The 22,999-nt window shown below is 39.9% G+C and overlaps 1 long non-coding RNA gene across 28 annotated transcripts; it reads left to right on the top strand.

The window, feature by feature from the left end:
• Window positions 1-5,765: 5,765 nt before the first annotated feature.
• Window positions 5,766-17,204, top strand: LOC119278065. 28 transcript variants are annotated; one of them, XR_005137498.1, is made up of 17 exons: window positions 5,842-6,682; window positions 6,768-6,938; window positions 7,847-7,912; window positions 8,035-8,115; window positions 8,970-9,052; window positions 9,323-9,444; window positions 10,342-10,520; window positions 10,631-10,799; window positions 10,899-12,412; window positions 12,896-13,906; window positions 14,413-14,589; window positions 14,677-15,002; window positions 15,090-15,128; window positions 15,520-15,586; window positions 15,954-16,225; window positions 16,306-16,470; window positions 17,039-17,204. It is a non-coding gene; the product is annotated as an uncharacterized LOC119278065 (long non-coding RNA). The 28 variants fall into 28 exon arrangements; XR_005137492.1 differs by lacking the exon at window positions 8,035-8,115 and having other exon boundaries at window positions 6,768-7,912; window positions 12,896-12,981; window positions 13,126-13,208; window positions 13,313-13,906; XR_005137491.1 differs by lacking the exon at window positions 8,035-8,115 and having other exon boundaries at window positions 5,843-6,682; window positions 6,768-7,912; window positions 12,896-13,208; window positions 13,313-13,373; window positions 13,627-13,906.
• The last annotated feature ends 5,795 nt before the right edge of the window (window positions 17,205-22,999 follow it).

Here is a 22,999-nt window from a genome sequence, read left to right as displayed (position 1 = left end):
CCTCCTTATATCTTCCTCAAAACAGCCACCATACCTACCTATTTATGGCATTTCCATAGCCATTCCGAGATATATTGCCATGCGACTTTCCGCCGTTCCGTTCATCATCATCATGACATACATTACTTGTCATATTGCCATTGCATGATCATGTAGTTGACATCATATTTATGGCAAAGCCACCATGCATAATTTTTTATACATGTCACTCTTGATTCATTGCACCATCCCAGTACACCGCGGAGGCATTCATATAGAGTCATATCTTGTTCTAGTTTCGAGTTGTAATTCATGTGTTGTAATCAATAGAAATGTGATGATCATCATTATTAGAGCATTGCCCAAAAAAAAGACCAAAGAAAAAAAAGGAAAAGAAAAAAAAGAAAAAGAAAAAAAAAGAAAATAAATAAAGGGGCAATGCTACTATCTCTTTTTCCACACTTGTGCTTCAAAGTAGCACCTTGTTCTTTATTGAGTCTCATATATTGTGCTTCAAAGTAGCACCATGTTTTCATATAGAGAGTCTCATAGGTTGTCACTTTCATATACTAGTGGGAATTTTTCATTATAGAACTTGGCTTCTATATTCCTATGATGGGCTTCCTCAAATGCCCTAGGTCTTCGTGAGCAAGCAAGTTGAATGCACACCCACTAGTTTTATTTTGTTGAGCTTTCATTCATTTATAGCTCTAGTGCATCCGTTGCATGGCAATCCCTACTCCTCATGTTGACATCAATTGATGGGCATTTCCATAGCCCGTTGATTATCCTCGTCAATGTGAGACTTTCGCATTTTTTTGTCTTCTCCACACAATCCCCAATCATTATTCTATTCCACCCATAGTGCTATATCCATGGCTCACGCTCCTGTATTATGTGAAGGTTGAAAAAGTTTGAGATTATTTAAGTACGAAACAATTGCTTGGCTTGTCATCGGGGGTATAAAACTTGGGAACATCTTTGTGTGACGAAAATGAAGCATAGCCTAACTATATGATTTTGTAGGGATGAACTTTCTTTAGCCATGTTATTTTGAGAAGACATGATTGCTTTTATTAGTATGCTTGAAGTATTGCTATTTCTTTTGTCAATATGAACTTTTATTTTAAATCACTTGGATCTAAACATTCATGCCACAATAAAGAAAATTACATTAAGAATTATGCTAGGTAGCATTCCACATCAAAAATTCTGTTTTTTTATCATTTACCTACTCGAGGACGAGCAGGAATTAAGCTTGGGGATGCTTGATACGTCTCCAACGTATCTATAATTTTTTATTGTTCCATTCTATTATATTATCTGTTTTGAATGATTATGGGCTTTATTATACACTTTTATATTACTTTTGGGACTAACCTATTAACTGGAGGCCCAGCCCATATTGCTGTTTTATTGCTTGTTTCAGTATTTCGAAGAAAAGGAATATCAAACGGAGTCCAAACGGAATGAAACCTTCGGCAAAGTTATTTTTGGAACAGAACCAATCCCAGGAACTTGGAGTGCACATCAGAAGATCTTCGAGGAGGCCACGAGATAGGGGGGCGCGCCCACCCCCCCTAGACGTGCCCTACCCTCTTGTGGGCCCCTCGAGGCTCCCCCGACCGACTTCTTTCGCCTATATATTCCCTCGTACCCTAAAAACATCAAAAATCAAGATAGATCGGGAGTTCTGCCGCCGCAAGCCTCTGTAGCCACCAGAAACCTCTCGGGAGCCCTTCCCGGCACCCTGCCGGAGGGGGGATCCTTCACCGGTGGCCATCTACATCATCCCGGCGCTATCCATGACGAGGAAGGAGTAGTTCACCCTCGGGGCTGAGGGTATGTACCCGTAGCTATGTGTTTGATCTCTCTTTCTCATGTTCTCTCTCGTGTTCCCTCTATGGCACGATCTTGATGTATCCCGAGCTTTGCTATTGTAGTTGGATCTTATGATGTTTCTCCCCCTCTACTCTCTTGTGATGAATTGAGTTTTCCTCTTGAAGTTATCTTATCGGATTGAGTCTTTATTTGAGAACACTTGACGTATATCTTGTTGTGATTATCTATGGTGACAATGGGATATCATGTGCCACTTGATGTATGTTTTGGTGACCAACTTGCGGGTTCCACCCATGAACCTATGCATAGGGGTTGGCACACGTTCTTGACTCTCCGGTAGAAACTTTGGGGCACTCTTTGAAGTACTTTGTGTTGGTTGAATAGATGAATCTGAGATTGTGTGATGCATATCATATAATCATGCCCACGGATACTTGAGGTGACAATGGAGTATCTAGGTGACATTAGGGTTTTGGTTGATTTGTGTCTTAAGGTGTTATTCTAGTACAAACTCTTGAATAGATTGATCCGAAAGAATAACTTTGAGGTGGTTTCGTACCCTACCATAATCTCTTCGTTTGTTCTCCGCTATTAGTGGCTTTGGAGTGACTCTTTGTTGCATGTTGAGGGATTGTTATATGATCTATCTATGTTATTATTGTTGAGAGAACTTGCACTAGTGAAAGTATGAACCTTAGGCCTTGTTTCCTACCATTGCAATACCGTTTACGCTCACTTTTATCATTAGTTACCTTGCTGTTTTTATAATTTCAGATTACAAATACCTTTATCTACCATCCATATTGCACTTGTATCACCATCTCTTCGCCGAACTAGTGCACCTATACAATTTACCGTTGTATTGGGTGTGTTGGGGACACAAGATACTCTTTGTTATTTGGTTGCAGGGTTGTTTGAGAGAGACCATCTTCATCCTACGCCTCCTATGGATTGATAAACCTTAGGTCATCCACTTGAGGGAAATTTGCTACTGTCCTACAAACATGTGCACTTGCAGGCCCAACAACGTCTACAAGAAGAAGGTTGTGTAGTAGACATCAGTAACAAGTATCATCATCTACTTCATGCACACATTTCTTGCATCAACCTTGTGTAGGTTGTACATGGCATGTAATTCTTTCTTTCTTGTGATACTTGTTTCCTTTCTCAAAGCATCCCAACAATGATTTCTTGTTGCTAGTTGTGATGTCTTTGATGCTCGTGTGGTTGGAACTCATTTATATACAATAAGACCATATCTAGCCTTTTGCTATGCCTTTAAGCAAATATCTTATTGATATATGTATGACTTCCATGTGGATATCTTATTCCTTCATTTTTGTAACTATTTCATGTGTGCATCCTTCTTTGTGGATTGATATCATCATGATCTTCATCTACCTAGAATCTTATACACTTGAGAGAAGTTACATATGTGCGGATTTGTCTTGAGTGTGGATCTTATATCTTGTTGCATCTTGATGCAATCTTGTGTGGTGAAGATTATTTTCCTCATGCTTGTCTTTACGAGGCTTTTGCCATCTTAATTGGTATCCCTCGTCTTGATAAGGCTTTCTTTTTCTTTCTTCACCATGGGTTGTCACATGTTGGTTATTCATTTTGCATTTTTAGTGCGCTTGTGAACCCATTTTCTTGCTGGGTCTGTGTGGGGAGGAATGTCATGCACCGTGTATCTCATTTATCCAAGACTATGTTGATGCTTAATGCTCATCGTTATTTTAGTCTTCTCAAGTGCTTTGCCATGACTCACACACATCATTTTGGTTGAGCCTATTCTTAAGTTGCCTCTTTTACATGTTGCTCAACCATGTGTTTGTTGCAAGTGCTAGGCTTTGTCTCCTATGTTCTAACTTGCACTTGTTGTAAGTTTCTATTGATTTTTGGGGATCTATGATCCTATTTTGTGCACTTTGTATCCAATACGAATATTCTTATTTGTGCACAAATCATGGGGAGCTTCTCTAATTTTTTCAGAACACTCCTCTGCTCATATCATAATATCATTTATTCTTGGGGCTCATAGGATCCTTGGTCTAGTTGGTTCAATTGATATCTTTTGTTTGCTTGCTTGAATTGGTATCTTTTGATTGCTTGATTGCATGTGTCTCTCTTTGATTTGTCTTTGTGGCATATCTTTCTTTAACAATCTTTGTGCCTCAATATAGTTTGTCTTCCTCCAAGTTTTTAGCTTTGGATATGTGTATGACATTCCACTCTCTTGTTGAGAAATACACAATTTATGGAGGAACACAATACATTAGCCTTCTAAGCTTTTCTCCCATTTTGGCAATCGATGCCAATGGGGGAGAAGTTTCAGAGAGTTTTGTGGAGAAGTTTAGAGAGATATCTCTTCTTGCTTTGGTTTTGTTCCTTAGCATTTGCATCTCATACGCATGCACTATTGGTTGTTGCATTGCATGGTGATGCATAATTCCTTTTATAAACTCTCTTGAAAATAATTGTCATCAATTACAAAAATGGGGGAGATTGAAAGGACATGCGGTGCCCCCAAGTGTGGTTTTGGTAATTGATGACATTCTCTATGGACTAATGGTTGCATTGAGTTATATTTGAAGGATTTTTCCATAGGCTTTTCTTGAAGTCCATGTGTTGGTTTCAAGGAGTTTATGTGTTGACCAATGTGCTATTAAGGAATTATCCAAAAATTGGTCATGCAAGTGTTGAGCTTATTGCAAGCATATCTTGAAGAAGAAGATTGTGTGATCATTCATGTTTACCTTCAAGACATCATTCAAATGAAGAGAGTTGGAAAGTTTCAAGATTGATCAAGATTAAGTCAAGAGTGAATCAAGTTGATCAACTCACAAAGCGTAGAAGATGTACCGAGAGGGATCAAGTGATCCCATGGTATGGTAAGCATTGTCCATTGTGCTTTGTGTACTAACCCATGGTCTATGTGAGAGTTCTATGTGGGTACGTGTTCATGGGCTTGTGCCAAGAGGAAGATATCACTCAACCCATGGAGAGGATGACATCAAGTGGTGATCGTCATCAAGATTGTCATGTGCAAGTTCAAGTGGAGCATCATGAAGAGATCAAGTGCTTGAAGCTTGCTGTCTATTTTGGTGTCAATCGACTTGTGAAGATGTGCTCAAGAGTGGCTCACCCATAGTGGAGTATGGGGGAGCAATCAACTAGTCTTCGTCGAGCGAGCGCTATCAAGAAAGGTGGTCCAACTTGAAGGAGTCAAGATCATCATCGTCATCTAGCTCAAGTGGACTTCGTGCAAGGCGAAGGTTTGCCCTTGATAGGTTTTATATTTTACCGGTCTCATGGTGATAGTTTGGAGACCGGGTTATAGGATCGATAGCCGTACTATCAAGGGGGGCTCTCGAGTGACTAGCTTGATCGTATCGTTCGTCAAGAGCTCAAACCATTGTATGCTTGCATCATCTTTCTTGATTCTTATTTGTATTTTTTTTAGATTTTAGAGCTTGTGTTCATCTTCTTGACAAGCTCGAGTTCATCGAAAACGGAGTTCACATGCTTCTTCTATTGCGTTTTCGGTGTTGGAGGTTTTACCGGTCCTATTCGAGGAAGGGTTCTCACCATTTTCTTTTGGGCCTTTTCTAATTTGATTCTTATTGTTGTTTCTATCAAGATTGTGTTAGGCCTTGTCGCTAGCTTTCCAACAAACTTGATTTCGTTGAACTCGGAGTCCGTTTGCAGAAGTTGTGGCAGTTTTGGTGTTCTGAAAAGGTTGCAGCGGTACTACCACGAATTGGAGCGGATGTAATTTTTTACTACCGCTCCAGAGCGGTACTACCGCGGCTTCTATCTCTACTCCTAATGGAGCATTTGGTGAATAGTTCGCGTGGTTTATTTTCGCTGGTTTATTTTCGTCATCCTCCCACCTCCGTTTTATTTTCGTCATCCTCCCACCTCTGCTTACTCAGTACCCTCTAAGCGAAAAAAAACCCGTGTTGGACTGGCAACGTGCGAACGAGCGAGCGAGCGGGCGAAGCCTCCAGGTGCCCTCGAGCGACACCACACCAGATCCCCTCGCCGTTGCCCTCGCCCTCGCAGCCGCCGCCGATCCCCTCCCCCATCTTCCTCCCTCAAACGCTAACCCGTCTCCGCACCGCGACCTCCACCTCCCGTCGTGGCCGCCCCCGCCACCTCCCGCCGCGGCCGCCGCCTCAGCTCCAGCCGTGGCCATCGCGCCCAGATCCAGCCACGGCCGCCGCCCCCACGTCCCACCGCGGCCGCTGCCCTGCGTGCCAACGACCCCTTCCCCCGCCGCATTACAAAACTCCCTCGGGCACAAGGATTTACATCGGCACGCTACCAGGAAGGCAGCCCACGCACGCATCGTCCCCCCATCTCTCTCGTTTCCTCTCCCCCAGCTCTAGGGTTCCCAGCCCCACTGCACCGCCGCCACAGCGCACAGCCCCTCCCAATCTCGTTTCCGATTTACCTCCTCTCTCCTCCCGTCACGGCCCTGAATCATCCCCCTCCTCCCGCACTTCTTCGTGCGTGGCCGCCGGCCTTGTCGTCTTCACCGACGGGAGGAGGCGAGTAGCAGCCGCACCAAGCGGTAGCAGTTGATTAGGCCTTTGGCCAATTGTGTATGATTAGAAGCCTTGGCTGAATGTATTTGCGTCTTGTTTTTTGGGCTCCTATGTTCTCTTTTGATTAAGCCCACTGTGTTCTCCTCTCACTAAGCCCTTGGCTAATTGTGTTTGATTAAAGGCCTTGGCTGATTGCATCCTTTTTATTATTATTAGATGGTCTACTCCCGATGATGTCATCCTTTCCAGTGGAGCGCGGGAGCGTCGTCGAGAGATTCGTCAAGGAAAGTGACCTGTTGTCTCATCTGGTGAGCATTTATTTTCATTCCCTCCTTTTGTTTTTTATACATATATAAATACTAATCATGATGTGTATTTATTGTTTTGTTTCAGCTGGCCAATCCTCTGGTTTGGCGGTCAGTTTGTTGCGTGCTTCTCCTGTCCTGAATTTGGGGTCTTGTTCAGTGGCTGCTGAACCTGCTTTCTTTGTTTTGAATCCGAACTTGGGATCTTCTTCAATGGCTGCTCGGTCATTCAACCGTTTGTCTGGAACTTTTCATTTGTGTATGTTGTCTTCCTCTTACCTCTTCTTTTTTCCAGTTGGTTAAATCAAATAAGTTTAGGTTTTCCCAAAAAAGCATTTCTTACTTTTTTTGATACAGTGAGGAATTTATGTTGATTTGAATAGAAAATTTGTCCTTCAAGAGTAATGAACAAAAAGGGCAGCCGGTGCATGTAGCTCCCGCTTGCGCAGGGTCGGGGAAGGGTCTGACCACTTTGGGTCTATAGTACGCAGCCTTTCCCTACATTTCTGTAAGAGGCTGTTTCCAGGACTTGAACCCGTGACCTCATGGTCACAAGGTAGCAGCTTTACCACTGCGCCAAGGCTCCCCTTCAAGAGTAATGAACAATCAAACAATTTTGGATTGAGCTAAACTGTTACAATAGAATTTTTTTTATCTCTTATTCTTATTATTAGCTAACATCCTTATGTTATGGGACGAGGGAGTAGTTTATAAGGTTCTGTTTATAAACTTTCTGTACTCAGTTTATAATGTTTCTCTTATTCTATTATTAGCTAACATCCTTATAAATCAGAGATTCTGTGTATCATCACAGTTATAAGCACATACCAAATTTAGCTACATCTTAGACTTATCTTCATACAAATTATATCCTTTTGACTTCAGGTACTTATGTATTGTCGAAATCTGGTCATTTGTATTCTTCTCAGAAACTGCATAATGGCACCTTGCCGTTCTTTTCAGTTTGTCTCCTTATGATCCCCGCTTCAATCTTTGTACTTGATCTACATTTTTTCCCATGAGTTTAATTTCTTGATTTTGATTCAGATATTCAATAGTTGCTGGTGCGGGCAATGGACATTCAGACATTCCTATATTTTTCTGTACTCTGTTCTGTATTTCATTTAATTTGTATCTTACTTTTTCCTGTATATATATGATGCCTAGGAGAAGTGCACTGTACGATGCATATCGGAGAAAAAGGCGCACTACAAGTTCTCCTGCTACTAAAAGGTTATATCCTCCGTTTTGACGTTGTTGGTTATGGCAGATTGCACTACATAAGAATGAGCTAAATAAGTTAATTACCATTCTCTACAAGAGTTAGTGCTAGCTAAATCATAATTAACTTACAGTAGCGCGGTGGCATGGATGAAGGCGAAGAGAGTACATAAATGGGAAATTATGTAGATTTTGTTTTCGGCTTCCAATATTATGTATACGGTTTCTTTTCCTCCATCTAATTTATGAATATATACTATGTAGTATGTACAAGCAAGGAGATGAACAGAGAAATCAGTTAGTGTACAACATCACATCATACTTTTTCAGTGAATTAACTTTAGGTTCCACAACTGTTTCCTCTTGAATATTTGTTCAATTTCTGTTTTACTTTCCAGTATAAACTGTAGTAAATGAGTATTATCCTACAAATTATATGTATGAAGAAGTATTTACAAAGTTCTCCTCTGCGTAGAATTGAAAATATCAGGGCATTGTTATCGTTTATCCTGTTGTGCATTGAGTGCAATTCTGTGTTACTGAACAATAAAGTTGAAAATTCTAATTTGTGGAGAAATGTTTGTTGTATAGTACTTAAAACTCAGTGCAAATCTGATTTGAGTAAATAGACCTAAAAAAGGAGGAACAAGTTTAAGGTGTTCCTAAATTTATTCAGTTATGCTTTTGTGCTCCGTTATTGTTAGTGTAACTACTCGTTACAGAACATTTCAGTTTCTTTTTTAAAATGACATTTTTTTATCTTATTCTGGGGCACCCAGTTGATGAGAGAACTGTATATGCTTTGCTCTTTTTCAGTTTGTGCATAACTGTTCAGTGCCCTATTGTGCACTAACAAAATTCAGTGTAAGTGTGACTAAGTAAGTAAAGTTAAAAAGGAATATGAAATTTGAAAACAAAATAAATAACTTTATTTTTTATAATTTGTAAAAAAGTGTTTGTTATAGTGTCATCTATCAAATAAATTGGTGCAAATCCGATTGAATTAATGGATTGTAGCTTGGCAAACTTTTACAGAAAATGAACAAGGCTACTCTGAATTCCTTTGCAGAAGTTAGAGCTGCAAATTCAATGTTCAGGGAAGCCAAGATCGGTTGATATGAAACTGTATCTCCTGTTCAAGATACTGTCATGGTAAGCTGAGGTGTAACCTAACATGTAGGTAACGTGATTTTATAATTTTGATGTGCTGAGAGATTTTGGTGGAGAACTGGAGATTGGTTGTTTTGGGGCATGTGGTTCGTGATTTGGGAATTTTGAAAGGATTTATAATAGTTGTTGATTTGTTCTCATTGATGTTTGGCTCTTCTGATACCTGGCACTCATCTTAGAATGATGATTTACGAGGGAAATGCGAGGCTAGAAAGTTTCACAATATTCTCTTTCTTTACTTTAACTTGGTAGGCAACGGTGGAAAGCTGCAGAGGACACATCCTGAATTGGTGTTCTTTGCAATGCCCTGGTGACCGGCGCCAGCAACACGCTACGGCCCGCCGGTTGCACTAAACGGCAGCGTGAACCATCTGGTACAGGACTTCAAACTCTATTCTCATCGAAGCTTCTATCAAAAAGTTTATAAAAGCTTTTCATGCACTAGCTCATCGATTGCCACATTGAATTTGTTATTTGCAGGTTAAGGGTTAGTTTCACCTACTGTCTGATTAACATGAATGCCTTTACCATGGATTATAGTAATCTACTACTTTAGTCATTGTTTTAGATTTTGCCTTCATGATTAATTATATGGATGATGCTTAGCTGTAGCCATTATGCCTGTCATAGTTCAAGATTTTAAATTTTTTATTCATGTCTGCCGCACAAAGGGGATGAAATGAGTTCTGCATGTCTTCTCTTTTTGTAAAGTGTCTACCTGAGTTCTTTACATGGTGCGTTGGTTTTGTTGCAAAATAAAAATATATGTGCATATCGTGGATCTTGTCATGTCAACCAAAAACAACTTCTTCTTAAAAGATACATTTGTTTCAGCTTGATTCAAATAGGTTTCTTTCTTTTCATATGCTTGCCTCAAACTACAATTTACAAAGATCATTTTTAACGTTCATTTACTTTTCATTCACTTACTAAATATGCTTCAAAGCTAAAGATGATAGCAGCAGAACTAAATCCGTCTATAAAGCACTCTATCACCACGGCTTTCATTCAGAAATCTATAAACATGGTTCTTCGATCAATACATTTATAGCCTTGTTCACGATTGTTTCTTGCCATATCAAATGCTTATATTAACCCTGTAATTTACTGATGCATAAAAAATAATACTTAACTACAAGTTTTATCTGCCTGACACGATTATCTCCAGAACATAGACCATATATGTTTACTCTTGTTGAATCTCTAACAACCATATTGTCATACTTAGGTGCTCAATTAATCATGTTATCCTGATAAGTCTTGATCACCAGTTTAGGAGTAGCGGCGCAGAAGACGATGACGTGGCAGAGGACGGATTAGATTGTCCCTATCAGTGCGGCAGCAACTGGGTTGTGTGCGCAGCCGGGGTCGAGGAGGAAGAACCGCTGCTCACGACCTCGCACTACGACAGCGCATCTTCTACTATCGCACCTGTGGAGTCCTAGATCTGGTCCGTCAGCCTCTCTCCCTCCAAGCTCCCAAGATAATGATGCATTAATCTCGTCCTGATCTTGCTATTTATGTATCTCCATCTCTCATTTGTGTTCCTTCTATTTGCAGGGATCGTCGGAAGCAAGTGTACATCTAGGGATTTATTTGATTTGAAATGTATTATGTTAGCTTAGCCTACTCTGTTGATGTTGGTATGTCAGGCTTTTATATTTCAGAAACATGGTCATTGCAAATGGCAATGTCGACATGGAGGAACGAACCCTTGAAATCGGGATGGGTATGCATTTTCTTTTTAATCTCCATATGAGTATCTTCACATCAGTGATAATCTGGTGAAGATAATGCACACCTTCTAACTGTCCTCTTGGTATTGCAGAGTACAGGACAGTTTCTTGACTTGCTGCTCCTCTTGTGATTCTTGATAAAGTGAATTTGCAGGCATTACTTCCAAGTCACAACCTGCATGTTTTAGAAATTTGTTGGGTAAATATTTGAATATGGTGCTTTTCTAAGGAGGTATACAATTTATCTTTTGTGGAATGAGTATTGATTTGCTGATACCCGTAGTTAGCATACAGAAGAGGCTGCTTGGTTGTCAAAAGAATTCTATTATCTTATAAAAAGTTCCTATATTGGGATTTTGGAATAAAGTGCTTCATTGGAAGTCCGTAAGCAAAAGTTTGGTACTGCTTCATTGGATTTCAGTGAGGTTATGATATAGTGCCAGACTGCCAGCCTTAGTACTACTTGTTTCATGAATGCTTCTACATATTTCTAGGCCGTGCATTTCTATGTTTGATTACTGTATTTTGTCTCAAACCCTGCTTTACTTGTATCATTTGTGTTGTATGTCATGGAACCGGAACTAGCATTTTGGACAACCATTGGACAATATTGTATATTCCGACTTCAATTCCATGCGAGTACCGAACTTGGCATTGAGAGTCATCCCATGGAACTGAAGTTAGCATTTATCTCTGAAACCAGAACATATAGTTCACTACTGAAGTAGCTACCAAAATTTTGCAAGGCGTTGGACCTTTTCACATATGTTGTTGATCGTTTCTTCTTTATTGGTGTACGTTTGGCTGATTCTGGCGAGATGTGGCTCGAGCGGATGTCGTTGATGTGACAATGAGAAGATCCTCTCTTTGAGCCCTCTCCCTCTCGTTTTGCCTCTCATGCTTCCTGTTTCTCTATTCTCAAGGGAGTTTCACTGGTTCTTTGGAGGTTTGTGTTATTATCTGTCTCGTTTAAATGACCAAAGGTGTATGGGAATTTCTATGGAATGTCACTCAAGGAGGGTCAGACATAGCTCAAAGTTGAGTGATATCCTCATGGCCAACAAGGATTGATCCTAATTCAAGATTGAAAGTTTTGCTTTCGTGCGAGTGTCATATATATACATGTATTGTTTCTTGGGCATTGAAAGTTAAGGAAAACACTTTTTGATTGGTTCAGCGCAGCTTGCCATTCGTTGAGATTTGTTACTTCTGTTAGAAAGCTTCAGTCTGAGTCTGCGCCATAATTCCTAACAATTCAATGAAGGTCTGGCTTTGTTTTATCCTTTTCCATCGCTTCATATTCAATGAATTCCAAGATGTATTAGATAACTATTAATAGTTGTAGATGTTGCAGGTTGCAGATACTATTTAGGATCATGTAGTATCCAATGCTTTCATTTTTCTCAATGCTACTGAATTATCCAATACAAAATCTAGGGTTCATTTACCAGCTACACCATGTATTTGATTATTCACTTGCTGCCAATAAGTGTCAATTATACTAACATGTCCTGAACTCTTTTGCTTGGTCACCAGAAGAGCAGTGGGTGAAAATGTTGGCTTAGAAATTCAGAACATCAAAGAAGTGGTCGGGGGTCTGGTCATGGTATGTAAACACTTTACAGGGTCAGTCTGGCTTATCATTTGGACTTGATTTAATGATATGAACAATGATGCATACATATCTCCAGAATATAGTTTCTTCAATGCAGCGTATGTGTCTTTTACTCTAGCTTTTGTATGCTAATACTTCCACAAAAAAGTATGGCCATCTGTGTATTGTACATTATAATGTCTGATTATTTGTCAGACAGGTTGAGAGCATAAATGCATCATTAGTCCATCGATCCAGTGTGATTGCTTAGATCCAGCCGGGTATAGCTTGCTGCTAGCGTTATACTATCTAGAGCATGTTCTTTTTCTCTTTGTTTAATTGAATAGCGTAATACTATTGTTATCAAGAAATATGAACAAGCGACATTGTAGATCTATGTCTTCCATGTTCCCACACTGATGTTCTTTTGATATTCTTCCATTTACACCAATCTACTTGTTGGGTGATAATCTTGACAATCATAAAACCTTTCAGGTCTGCCTATCTATTGATGGTGATTCTAGCAAAGGTAATGATGCAGCAAAAATGATGGGAGCGACTCTTCTCGAGATATCTTGCAAGTTTGTGCCCGCTTTTCCAGAATCTGAGAAACAACAACTCATGAGTATTCTGTTGTGTTTATTATCATAGCGGACACCACACCCGCTTTTCCAGAATCTGAGAAACAACAACTCATGAGTATTTTGTTGTGTTTATTATCATAGCGGACACCACAATTCTAAAGCTATTAGGACTCGGGAGATGAGTGCCTGATGGTACTGTTGCTGCATGTTGGGCAGCCGTATCAGTATGGATCTGCTGTTTTGGGCTACAGCTAAGCTTTGCTACTGCTCTAAATTGCAGTCTTTTGACCAACCGTGTTACCAATGATCAATATTTTTTTCCTTCCAGCATTGCCTTATTGTCTCTACTCCGGCTGCACTGTCAATTTTGTGGTAGTCATTTTCCAACAGTGAGTAGTGCTTTCTTTTCAGAAATGAGCAGTGTGTTGTTTGTGTGGGTGCACATTATTTAGAATCTTATTGTCGTTGCTTTCAAAATAAGTATCATGGTGCCTGGCCACTTATTAAGCTCATAATTTGCCGTTGCTTTCCACTTTGTTTATACAGATGTTTGTTCGTGCAATGCATTGGAATTAATCATGAAATAATTTGCTTAATATTTCGTTTTCCATTCCTTGTTTGGTAAGCGAACAACGACATCAGGTTGTCGGCAGTAGTGACATCAACGGATGGAGGGTGCGAGTGCTGCAACTCCGGCGGGATGCTAGAGCTCGTGGTGACATTTACGGCGGTGTGCCTGGGCGCCATGCAGGATGGATCTGGCGCCGTGACAGAGATGACAAGGAAGAGGACCAGCTGAGGGGGGCTCGACAAGGCGGCACTGCCAGCCATGCCGGTGTTCGAATTCAAGACGGGGCCTCGATGGGTTGTTACTTGGTAGCTGCTGCATACGTGTTGCTTCATTGTTTTGCCTTACTAGAAGGTGGGTGCCTTACCGATGCTTGATGGTTAGCCATCGAGTTCATAATAGCTTGCTTCAATTGGAACCGATATTGTTTTGACATGATTTGTAGATCATAATACTACTTGCCTTTTGCATTTGCACCTGTTAATGTCTACAATGTGATTCTCTTCTAGATAAAGTTGCATTTCTGCTGCTTTGATCTATTGAAAATGTCAGTCAAAGCACATTGCTTAGTAAAAAAAAATACCTTGGAAGGGGGGTGGCCGAGCTTCCGCGAAGGCGGCGCGCCAAGGGCGCGTCCTATCAAAGATTATTATTTGAGCATTTATTTATTATTATTCTTTTGCCTTTTGCTATTGCTTGCTAAAGGCACATGCATACACGAATCTTTCCTCGTGCTATCTTTCCTAGTGCCATTGTTTCTTCTGCAAGCACCTAGCAGTGTAATTTGATGAATCAAGTAAGATTCTGCTATTTGGCCCAAACAATTATCTGATGATACATTTCCCCTTTCCTTGCTATAGTTCCTTTCAGTCAGCTAAATGTCAATATGTTGGATGATGTTGTGGAGAGGGCCACCGAGAGGGGGTTCGCATTGCCAAAGTCGAAGGTGGCCATTGCCTTGACCCGCCTGGACCTCTTGACCTTTAACAACGCTCAAACAGGAAACACATGTTGGAGGAGGAGACCACAAGCTACTTGTAAGCATCAACTATTTGTTAGCTATCAATCTTGTCCTTTGAGCATATATACTTTATTTCCTAAACCATTATGCATGAGCTTTTTAGGATGATTTGGATGAGTGGATCAGAGGACGACATGAGCAGGTATTTCCATTTGATCATACCCAAAATGATAATGTATACACTAACTTAAGATGATGGCTCTTCTACTCTGCTAACATAACATGCATGTGCTTGTGTGGAGTGCCTCCAAAATTAATAGCTCAAGTCTCTCAACACGCGGATGGATGATGTTGTGGAGAGGGCCATCGAGAGGGGGTTTGCATTGCCAAAGTTGAAGGTGGCCATCGCCTTGACCTGCCTAGACCTCCTGACCTTTCACAACACTCAAACAGGAAACACATGTTGGAGGAGGAGACCACAAGCTAATTGTAAGCATCAACTATTTGTTAGCTATCAATCTCGTCCTTTGAGCATATATACTTTATTTCTTAAACCATTATGCATGAGCTTTGTAGGATGATTTGGATGAGTGGATCAAAGGACGACATGAGCAGGTATTTCCATTTGATCATACCCAAAATGATAATGTATACCCTAACTTAAGATGATGGCTCTTCTACTCTGCTAACATAACATGCATGTGCTTGTGTGGAGTGCCTGCAAAATTAATATCTCAAGTCTCTCAACACGCAGATGTGGAGAGGGTTCTCCTAGCGGTCATTGAAACTGTGATATGCATTTCCTTGCTCTCGGCTCTGATCAAGTTTGTAGCGTCTGGGAATGTGCATATGAAAATCCACACGTGCGATTTGGCTGTTATATTTTTTCCACACTGGTTTCTAGAGATGTTCAAGTTATCTCATATACTATATCGAATTATAATGGATAAGTTAGTGTACATACTAATTTGAAGATCCTTTTGCTGTCATACACATATTACTGCAGGACCATAGCGGACCATTGCAATGCGGCAAATCAAATTTCAATACTCAACACACTTCTATGTGGATTAGTAAGTTGTTTATCTACTTCCACTTTTAAATTGCTTGTTAAGACACTTGATTCACTTTGTGCCTCTTACTTTAATCTTGCTAAGTGCATACAGAAAAAATTCTACTTGCCCCTTGTCATGCACAAAATCGAATAAACCTTGCAAATTAGTTTACGCGAATCTGGTCCTGTAGTTAAATATTATTTGGTCTATGAAATGAGATGAAGTTTTTCCCTAGAATATATAATGGACTGAAAACAAAACCCAAGATGTGGCAATTCAAACACCCAAAAGAAATTACTTGCATACCTTGTTGAGATGATCTTTTTAAAGTTTCTGCGTTTATCTTTGGTATCTTTAGTATCTTCAGCCACAATACGACCTGCAGGAAGACCACAGGTGGAGTGTGCTTGGACGGCAGCTTGGCCGCCAGCTGCATGCCCTTCTAGGCGGCCAGGCAGAGATTCTTTGCCTCGGCAACCGCCTTGGCCTAGAGCCATGCCAGGTCGTCGTCGCCGAGGATGGACGCCAGCAATGACATCGATCTCTGTGATACCGACGAAGTTGGTTGTGGGGCGGGACCATGGCGGGGTGGCATGAGGCCATGGTGGGGAGAGGACATGGGCACGAGGCTGTGGATATCGAGCTCCTTCTTTTACAGTAATCGAATTTTGAGTTTGCAATGATTGTTCATGCCTAATTGGCAATATATATTCACAACAAATTATTTTTGTTGTCAGACGAAGGGCATGACGGATGGCACCAGCGGAAAGGTGAGCGCCAGTGGAGATAAGCGAGAAAAGGAGTAGCGCGAGGCGGTAGGCAGCCTTGAAGAGGATGAGTGGGGCCGCTGCTGGAGGATGGTCCTAGGGATTTTTGAATCAACGAGAGCAGTGTCGGCCCAGGTATCTTCTTCCATCTCTAGATCCTAAACTATATATCTCTCTAATCTGCATTGACACGCAGTAGTGCCGGGTACAAGTGTGTGGCTGCTCCAGTGCGATGAAGTTAACAGCTCTTTATCCTTATTCCTCTTATTCATTGTGTATTTCCCCGTTTTATACATGTAACAATGATGAATGATGATGAACTTAGACTTGGTGTAAGGAGAGTCATTCTGTTTCCTTGAACAAAACAGCCTTCTATCCTTATATTTATCCTAAAAGCTTTCAGACGATACTCACACCATATGATTCGTTGAAGCATAGAAGTATTTTTTTCACATCTGCTACAATCCAATATTTGTTAGTTAATCATATTCTTTATATTCGCAAGTAGTATAAAGTTGCCCCAAAATTGGTAATATGATTTTGGATTATACATTATATGCCGACAAGGAGATTAATGCTGCCCAATAAACTAGCAGTATGAAATAACCCTGCATATATTTGTTGATTTTTAATTTCAGCCTTTCAGTCCAACTAAAAAATTTATTTGTACAATATTTACTGACTTTTACCTCTTGTTTTGCAGGCTATCTAGAATGATTGCATGTATTAATGAAGTAGTCCACGTTAGGTGGATTGGCTCAAAATGGAGAAGCATGATTGTATTAAGCATTTAAGCTCTAAGCAATTTAGAATGTCAATGTCTTGGGGCTCCCTTGCAATATTTCAGAGAACTATATTTTTTCAGACATTTTATATTGCCTCACGATGTTTGGGGGATCTGATTAGGTATTGTTTCTCTATATATCTATTCATCTCTCTATTTTAGTTGCTAATAGAATAATGAACAATTGATAGGACTAATCTTATAGACTTGTTTTCTCCTCAATCCGACTGTGTATACCGAATTAGGCTTTCCCTTCGGTCGGTTTATGTCAGAGTTCACACTACAACACACATTTCCTTTTGAGTCTTATGTGAGTTACTTTTGAACCGATACACCAAATCAGGCGTTACACCGCTCAAACAAACTAGAAGAAAATCATCAATGGATTTATCACAATATTATAAAAATACAAATAAATGTATACACAATTTTTTAACAATAAATGTTATCAAAGATTGATGTATTTACCTCTCCCAAGATAGTAACATGTTCTAGAAGATGTGTTTTGTTGCAGTAGTACCTAAATGGTTAATTGCATGTTCTAGAATATAGTCTTTTGCATATTGCGATCAAGTTCTTTTTTTTATGGAATTGAGTTTCTGGTTGTAACTTGTTCGAACATTTGTTTAAAGGGAACAAAATACTCCATGTGTTTGTCTTCAATTAATGGATAATAACAATACACTTGCTTTTGTGAGATGATATCTTAAGCATAAATAATAAAGGCATTCAAGTGTTATTATCATTTGTAATGCAGAGCACAATAAAGAGTTCAATGTTTTTGTAGCCCCTTCTTTATTTTGTGAATCAGATATGATAAGTCTTTCTATTATACGGTCGATTTTTTATCGAAATACATTGCAAGTGAAGGGGATTTTAAATCATTTTTTTGTGTTATTGGCTATCTTTTTTGTCCATATTAAATTCGATATGCAACCAGTATAAATTTTACAAAGCCCGTGGCAACGCACAGGCTGTCTACTAGTAGCGGTAGTACCGCTCTGGACCAAAAACTCATCCCAAGTCCCGTGGTGGTAGGCACGGATGTATTTTTTTAGTACTGCTTGCAAGCAGTAGTACCGCGATCCCTAGCGGTAGTACCGTGAGGACGAGCGGTAGTACCGCTCTGTGCGGGCTGTGAGGATAACGGTTGGATTTTTTTCCTCACCTATAAAAGGGGATCTTCTTCCCCAATGGTCCTTATCTCTTGAGCTCGTGTTCTTTCCCCATTGTTGACCTTCTTCGAGCTTGCTAACTCTCAATCCCTCCAATGGTTCTTGCTAGTTCTTGAGGGAAAAGAGAGAGGAGATCTAGATCCACGTTTCCACCAATCACTTCCTCCTCTAAGTGAGGGGAACCCCTTGGATCTAGATCTTGGAGTTCTTCGTGTTCTTCTTTTGTTCTTCCTCTCATTTTCCTCCCTAGCATTAGTTGCTTTGGTGGGATTTGGGAGAGAAGGACTTGGGCACTCCGTGCCCTTGCCATTGCATTTGGTGCATCGGTTTGAGTTCTCCACGGTGATACGTGGAAGTGAAGTTTGAGAAGCATATTACTCTTGGGTGTTGTGGCACCCGAGAGCTTGTTCCTCTTGGGTGCCTTGGCACCCTAGACGGTTGGTGTTGTTCAGAGCTCAATCATTGTGGTGTAAAGCTCCGGGCAAGCGTCGGGGTCTCCAATTAGGTTGTGGAGATCGCCCCGAGCAATTTGACGGGTAACAGTGACCACCCCCAAGGGTTGTCAAAGTGTACGGGTTCAGTGACCGCCCCCAAGGGTTGCCATTTGTACGGGTTCGGTGACCGCCCTCAAGGGTACCTTAGTGGAATCACGGCATCTTGCATTGTGCGAGGGCGTGAGGAGATTACGGTGGCCCTAGTGCCTTCTTGGGGAGCATTGTGCCTCCACACCGCTCCAAACAGAGATTAGCATCCGCAAGGGTGTGAACTTGGGGATACATCGGCATCTCCGCGTGCCTCGGTTATCTCTTACCCGAGCCCTTTACTTATGCACTTTACTTTGCGATAGCCATATTGTTTCTTATCATATATCTTGCTATCACTTAGTTGTTTATCTTGCTTAGCATAAGTTGTTGGTGCACATAGGTGAGCCTAGTTGTTGTAGGTTTTGTGCTTGACAAATTAACCGCTAGGTTTATTCCACATTTGTTCAAGCCTAAATCGTAATTATTTTAAAGCGTCTATTCACCCCCCCCCCTCTAGGCGACATCCATGATCTTTCACCCATCATCCAAATATACAAGCCAAGTTCTATAATGAATAGTTCCCACTAGTATATGAAAGTGACTAAATAGGAGACTCTCTATATGAAAAACAAGGTGCTACTTTGAAGCACAAGTGTGGTAAAGGATAGTAACAATGCCCCTTCTCTCTTTTTTTCTAATTCTTTTTTTCCTTTTTCTTTTTTTCCTTTTTTTCCTTTTTTCTCTCATTGTCCGAAGTCTCATCCCGACTTGGGGGGGGGGGAATCATAGTCTCCATCAACCTTTCCTCAATGGGACATGCTCTAATAATGAATGATGATGATGATCACACTTCTATTTACTTATAACTCAAAAGAAATAAGAATTACAACTCGATACCTATAACAAAATATGACTCTATATGAATGCCTCTGGCAGTGTACCAGGATTTTGCAATGATCTAGCATAACAACGATATCAAAAAACGGACAATCCATGGAAATATCATGCTAGCTATCTTACGATAATGCAAAGCAATATGACAATGAATGCTCAAGTCATGAAAATAGAAGCGGTGGAAGTTGCATGGCAATATATCTCGGAATGGCTATGGAAATGCCATAATAGATAGGTATGGTGGCTGTTTTGAGGAAGATATAATAAGGCTTACATGTGATAGAGCGTATCATATCATGGGGTTTGGATACACCGGCGAAGTTTGCACCGACTCTCGAGGTGAGAAAGGGCAATGCACGGTACCGTAGAGGCTAGCAAATTGCGGAAAGATAAGAGTGTATAGTCCATGGACTCACATTAGTCATAAAGAACTCATATACTTATTGCAAAAGTTTATTAGCCCTTAAAGCAAAGTACTACTACGCATGCCCCTAGGAGGATAGATTGGTAGGAAAAGACCATCGCTTGTCGCCGACCGCCACTCATAAGGAAGACAATCAATAATAAATCATGATCCAACTTCGTAGCATAACGAGAGACTATACGTGCATGCTCGGGAATCACAAACCTTAACACCAATATTCTTACTAACCACAACCATTTACTAGTACCTCCCATATATTATCATCTCTATATCGCAAAACTATTGCAAGGAATCAAACATATCACATTCGGTGATCCATAAGTTTCATGTAGGATTTTGTGACTAATGATGCAAATGACCAATCTTGCTGACTCTCTAAATAAATGGAGTATAAGTGAAGCAAGAGAGTTTAATTCTTTCTACAAAATACCATGCTATAATAAATATAAGTGAAGAAAAAGAGCATTCTAAAAATAACAGTTTTCTATGTGAAGAGAAACAGGCAATCCAAACTTCAAAGATATAAGTGAAGCACATGAAGCATTTTATAAAGCCATACTCAAAAGATATAAGTGAAGTGAAATGAGCATTCCATAAATCAACCATGGACTATCTCATACCAGCATGGTGCATGAAATAAAAGTGAAAACTAAATGCAAATAACGCTCCAACATTTACACATATCACATGAATGAAATGAAGACGAAAACATACCAATACTTGTTGAAGAAAGATGGGATGCCTTCCGGGGCATCCCCAAGCTTAGACGCTTGAGTCTCCTTGAATATTTACTTGGGGGGCCTTGGGAATCCCCAAGCTTGAGCTCTTGCCTCTCCTCCTTCTCCTCATATCAAGAATTCCTCGATCTTTGATCACTTCGTCCACACAAAACTCAATAGAAACCTCGTGAGATACGTTAGCATAATAAAGCAAATCACTACTTTAAGTATTGTTGCAAACCAATTCATACTTTGTTTTTGCTTTTTAGCTATTGTAATATAACTTTTCCATGGCTTATAACACTGATAAAAATCGATAGTTTCATCAAAACAAGCAAAACAATGAATCAAAAATTCTAAAAAAATTGAACAAAATAAACATTTTGTATAGCAAGACTGTGCAAAAAGTTTCAGAAGCTTTTAACATTCCAGTAAAAATAAAAATTCACGCGCTACAGTCAAAGTTTCCGTTTCTGCACCGTACATACCAACAAGCAATCTAATCATCTTAAAGGCAAATCTTGGTGTATGATATAATACAATGGATTTGCACAAGGGGGTAATTATTTTTGTTGAAAAATTTATGTAATTAAGATTCACAAAGTTTCCATGGGCATGAACAAAGTTCAAGGAGCTCCCCCGCTTCAACAATGCTCGTCTCTCCCACTTTCACTTTCCTTTTTGAAAAGTTTTTAGGTTCCCCTCTATATTTCTGTTTTGTTTTTAAACTATATAAAAGCACTCAACATAAGTAAATGACTCTCTAAAACTTTTGAGTTGTCTCCCTGGCAGCGCTTTCTTTAAAGCCATTAAGCTAGGCATAAAGTTCTCAAGTAATGAATCCACCTGGATCCCAAGGTATATCAAAGCCAATTTTAATTAACAATGATTTGGCATTTTGTAGTGTGCACAAAGCAACATGTATCATGCAATGACGAAGTCTAACTCTCTTCCTATGCATCGGCATGTCATAAAAGAACAATTCATGCACATCAAGTAAAGGCCAATACATAGCATAAGCAATTTCTTGCAATTCTATCGTGTTGGAAACATAGAGAGGCAGAGATGCAATTCCTCTCTCATAATAATTGCAAGTAGGAGCAGCAAGCACATGCATATTATACTCATCAAAATTATCATGTGAAATATAAAAGGCAACCCATCAACGTAATCCTTAATAAGTACAAACTTCTCCAATATAGTGTAGTTTGGAGAATTCAAAAACATAATAGGACTATCATGTGTGGGTGCAATAGCAAAAAATTCATTCTTAACATAAGGAACACTATAGCAAGTTCATCTCCATAAGCATAATTCATATTGGCATCTTGGCCACAAGCATAGCAAGCATCAAGTTCATCAAAAAGGGATATTTCAAAAGAATCAAAGGGGTCATAGCAATTATCATAGCATTCATCCTCTGGAAAGTATGAAGGGGAATTAAATAATATATGAGTTGAAGAGTTACTCTCATTAGAAGGTGGGCATGGGTAGCTAATCCGCTCTTCCTCCTTTTGTTCTTCGCTCTCCTCCTCATCTTTTTAATCCAATGAGCTCACAGTTTCATCAATTTCTTCTTCCATAGACTCCTGCAAAATATTAGTCTCTTCTTGGACAGCGGAGACTTTCTCAATAAATATATCAATATCAGAATTGTATTTATAATTTTATAGCAATATTTAAGGATGGCAAAATTTTGTCTATAAACATCATCATCAAAAGCTTCATACTTTAAAAACAAAGATTCAATTTCATAAGCACCCTTAAAAGCAACAAATTCTTCTATTTGTTCCACATCATAAGAAATCATATATACCATTAGCATAAGAAGCTAAGGTTTCATTATCATGAAAAGGGAAGGTGTGGAGCCTTCATCCTATAGCAACAAATATAATCATATCTCAAGCATAGCTCCCGAGCATACCAATGCAACATATGAATTTGATCCCCTAACAATTTCCCTTTATGAGTCAAGCGATAATACCTAAAGTATTCACGTTGATCCAACGTTACTCCCATTGTATAGTTGAATGGGGTTTTCTCAGGATTATCAAAGTAGTGCATAATATCTTTCACATAACAAGCATCGAGGGTTTTAGGAGGTTCCCCATCTCCATGAGTAGCAAGTACAACTATTTTTTTGG

Source organism: Triticum dicoccoides, chromosome 3B (genome assembly GCF_002162155.2).
Source record: "Triticum dicoccoides isolate Atlit2015 ecotype Zavitan chromosome 3B, WEW_v2.0, whole genome shotgun sequence".
NCBI lineage: Eukaryota > Viridiplantae > Streptophyta > Magnoliopsida > Poales > Poaceae > Triticum > Triticum dicoccoides.
This window is presented reverse-complemented; position numbering and strand designations above follow the sequence as displayed.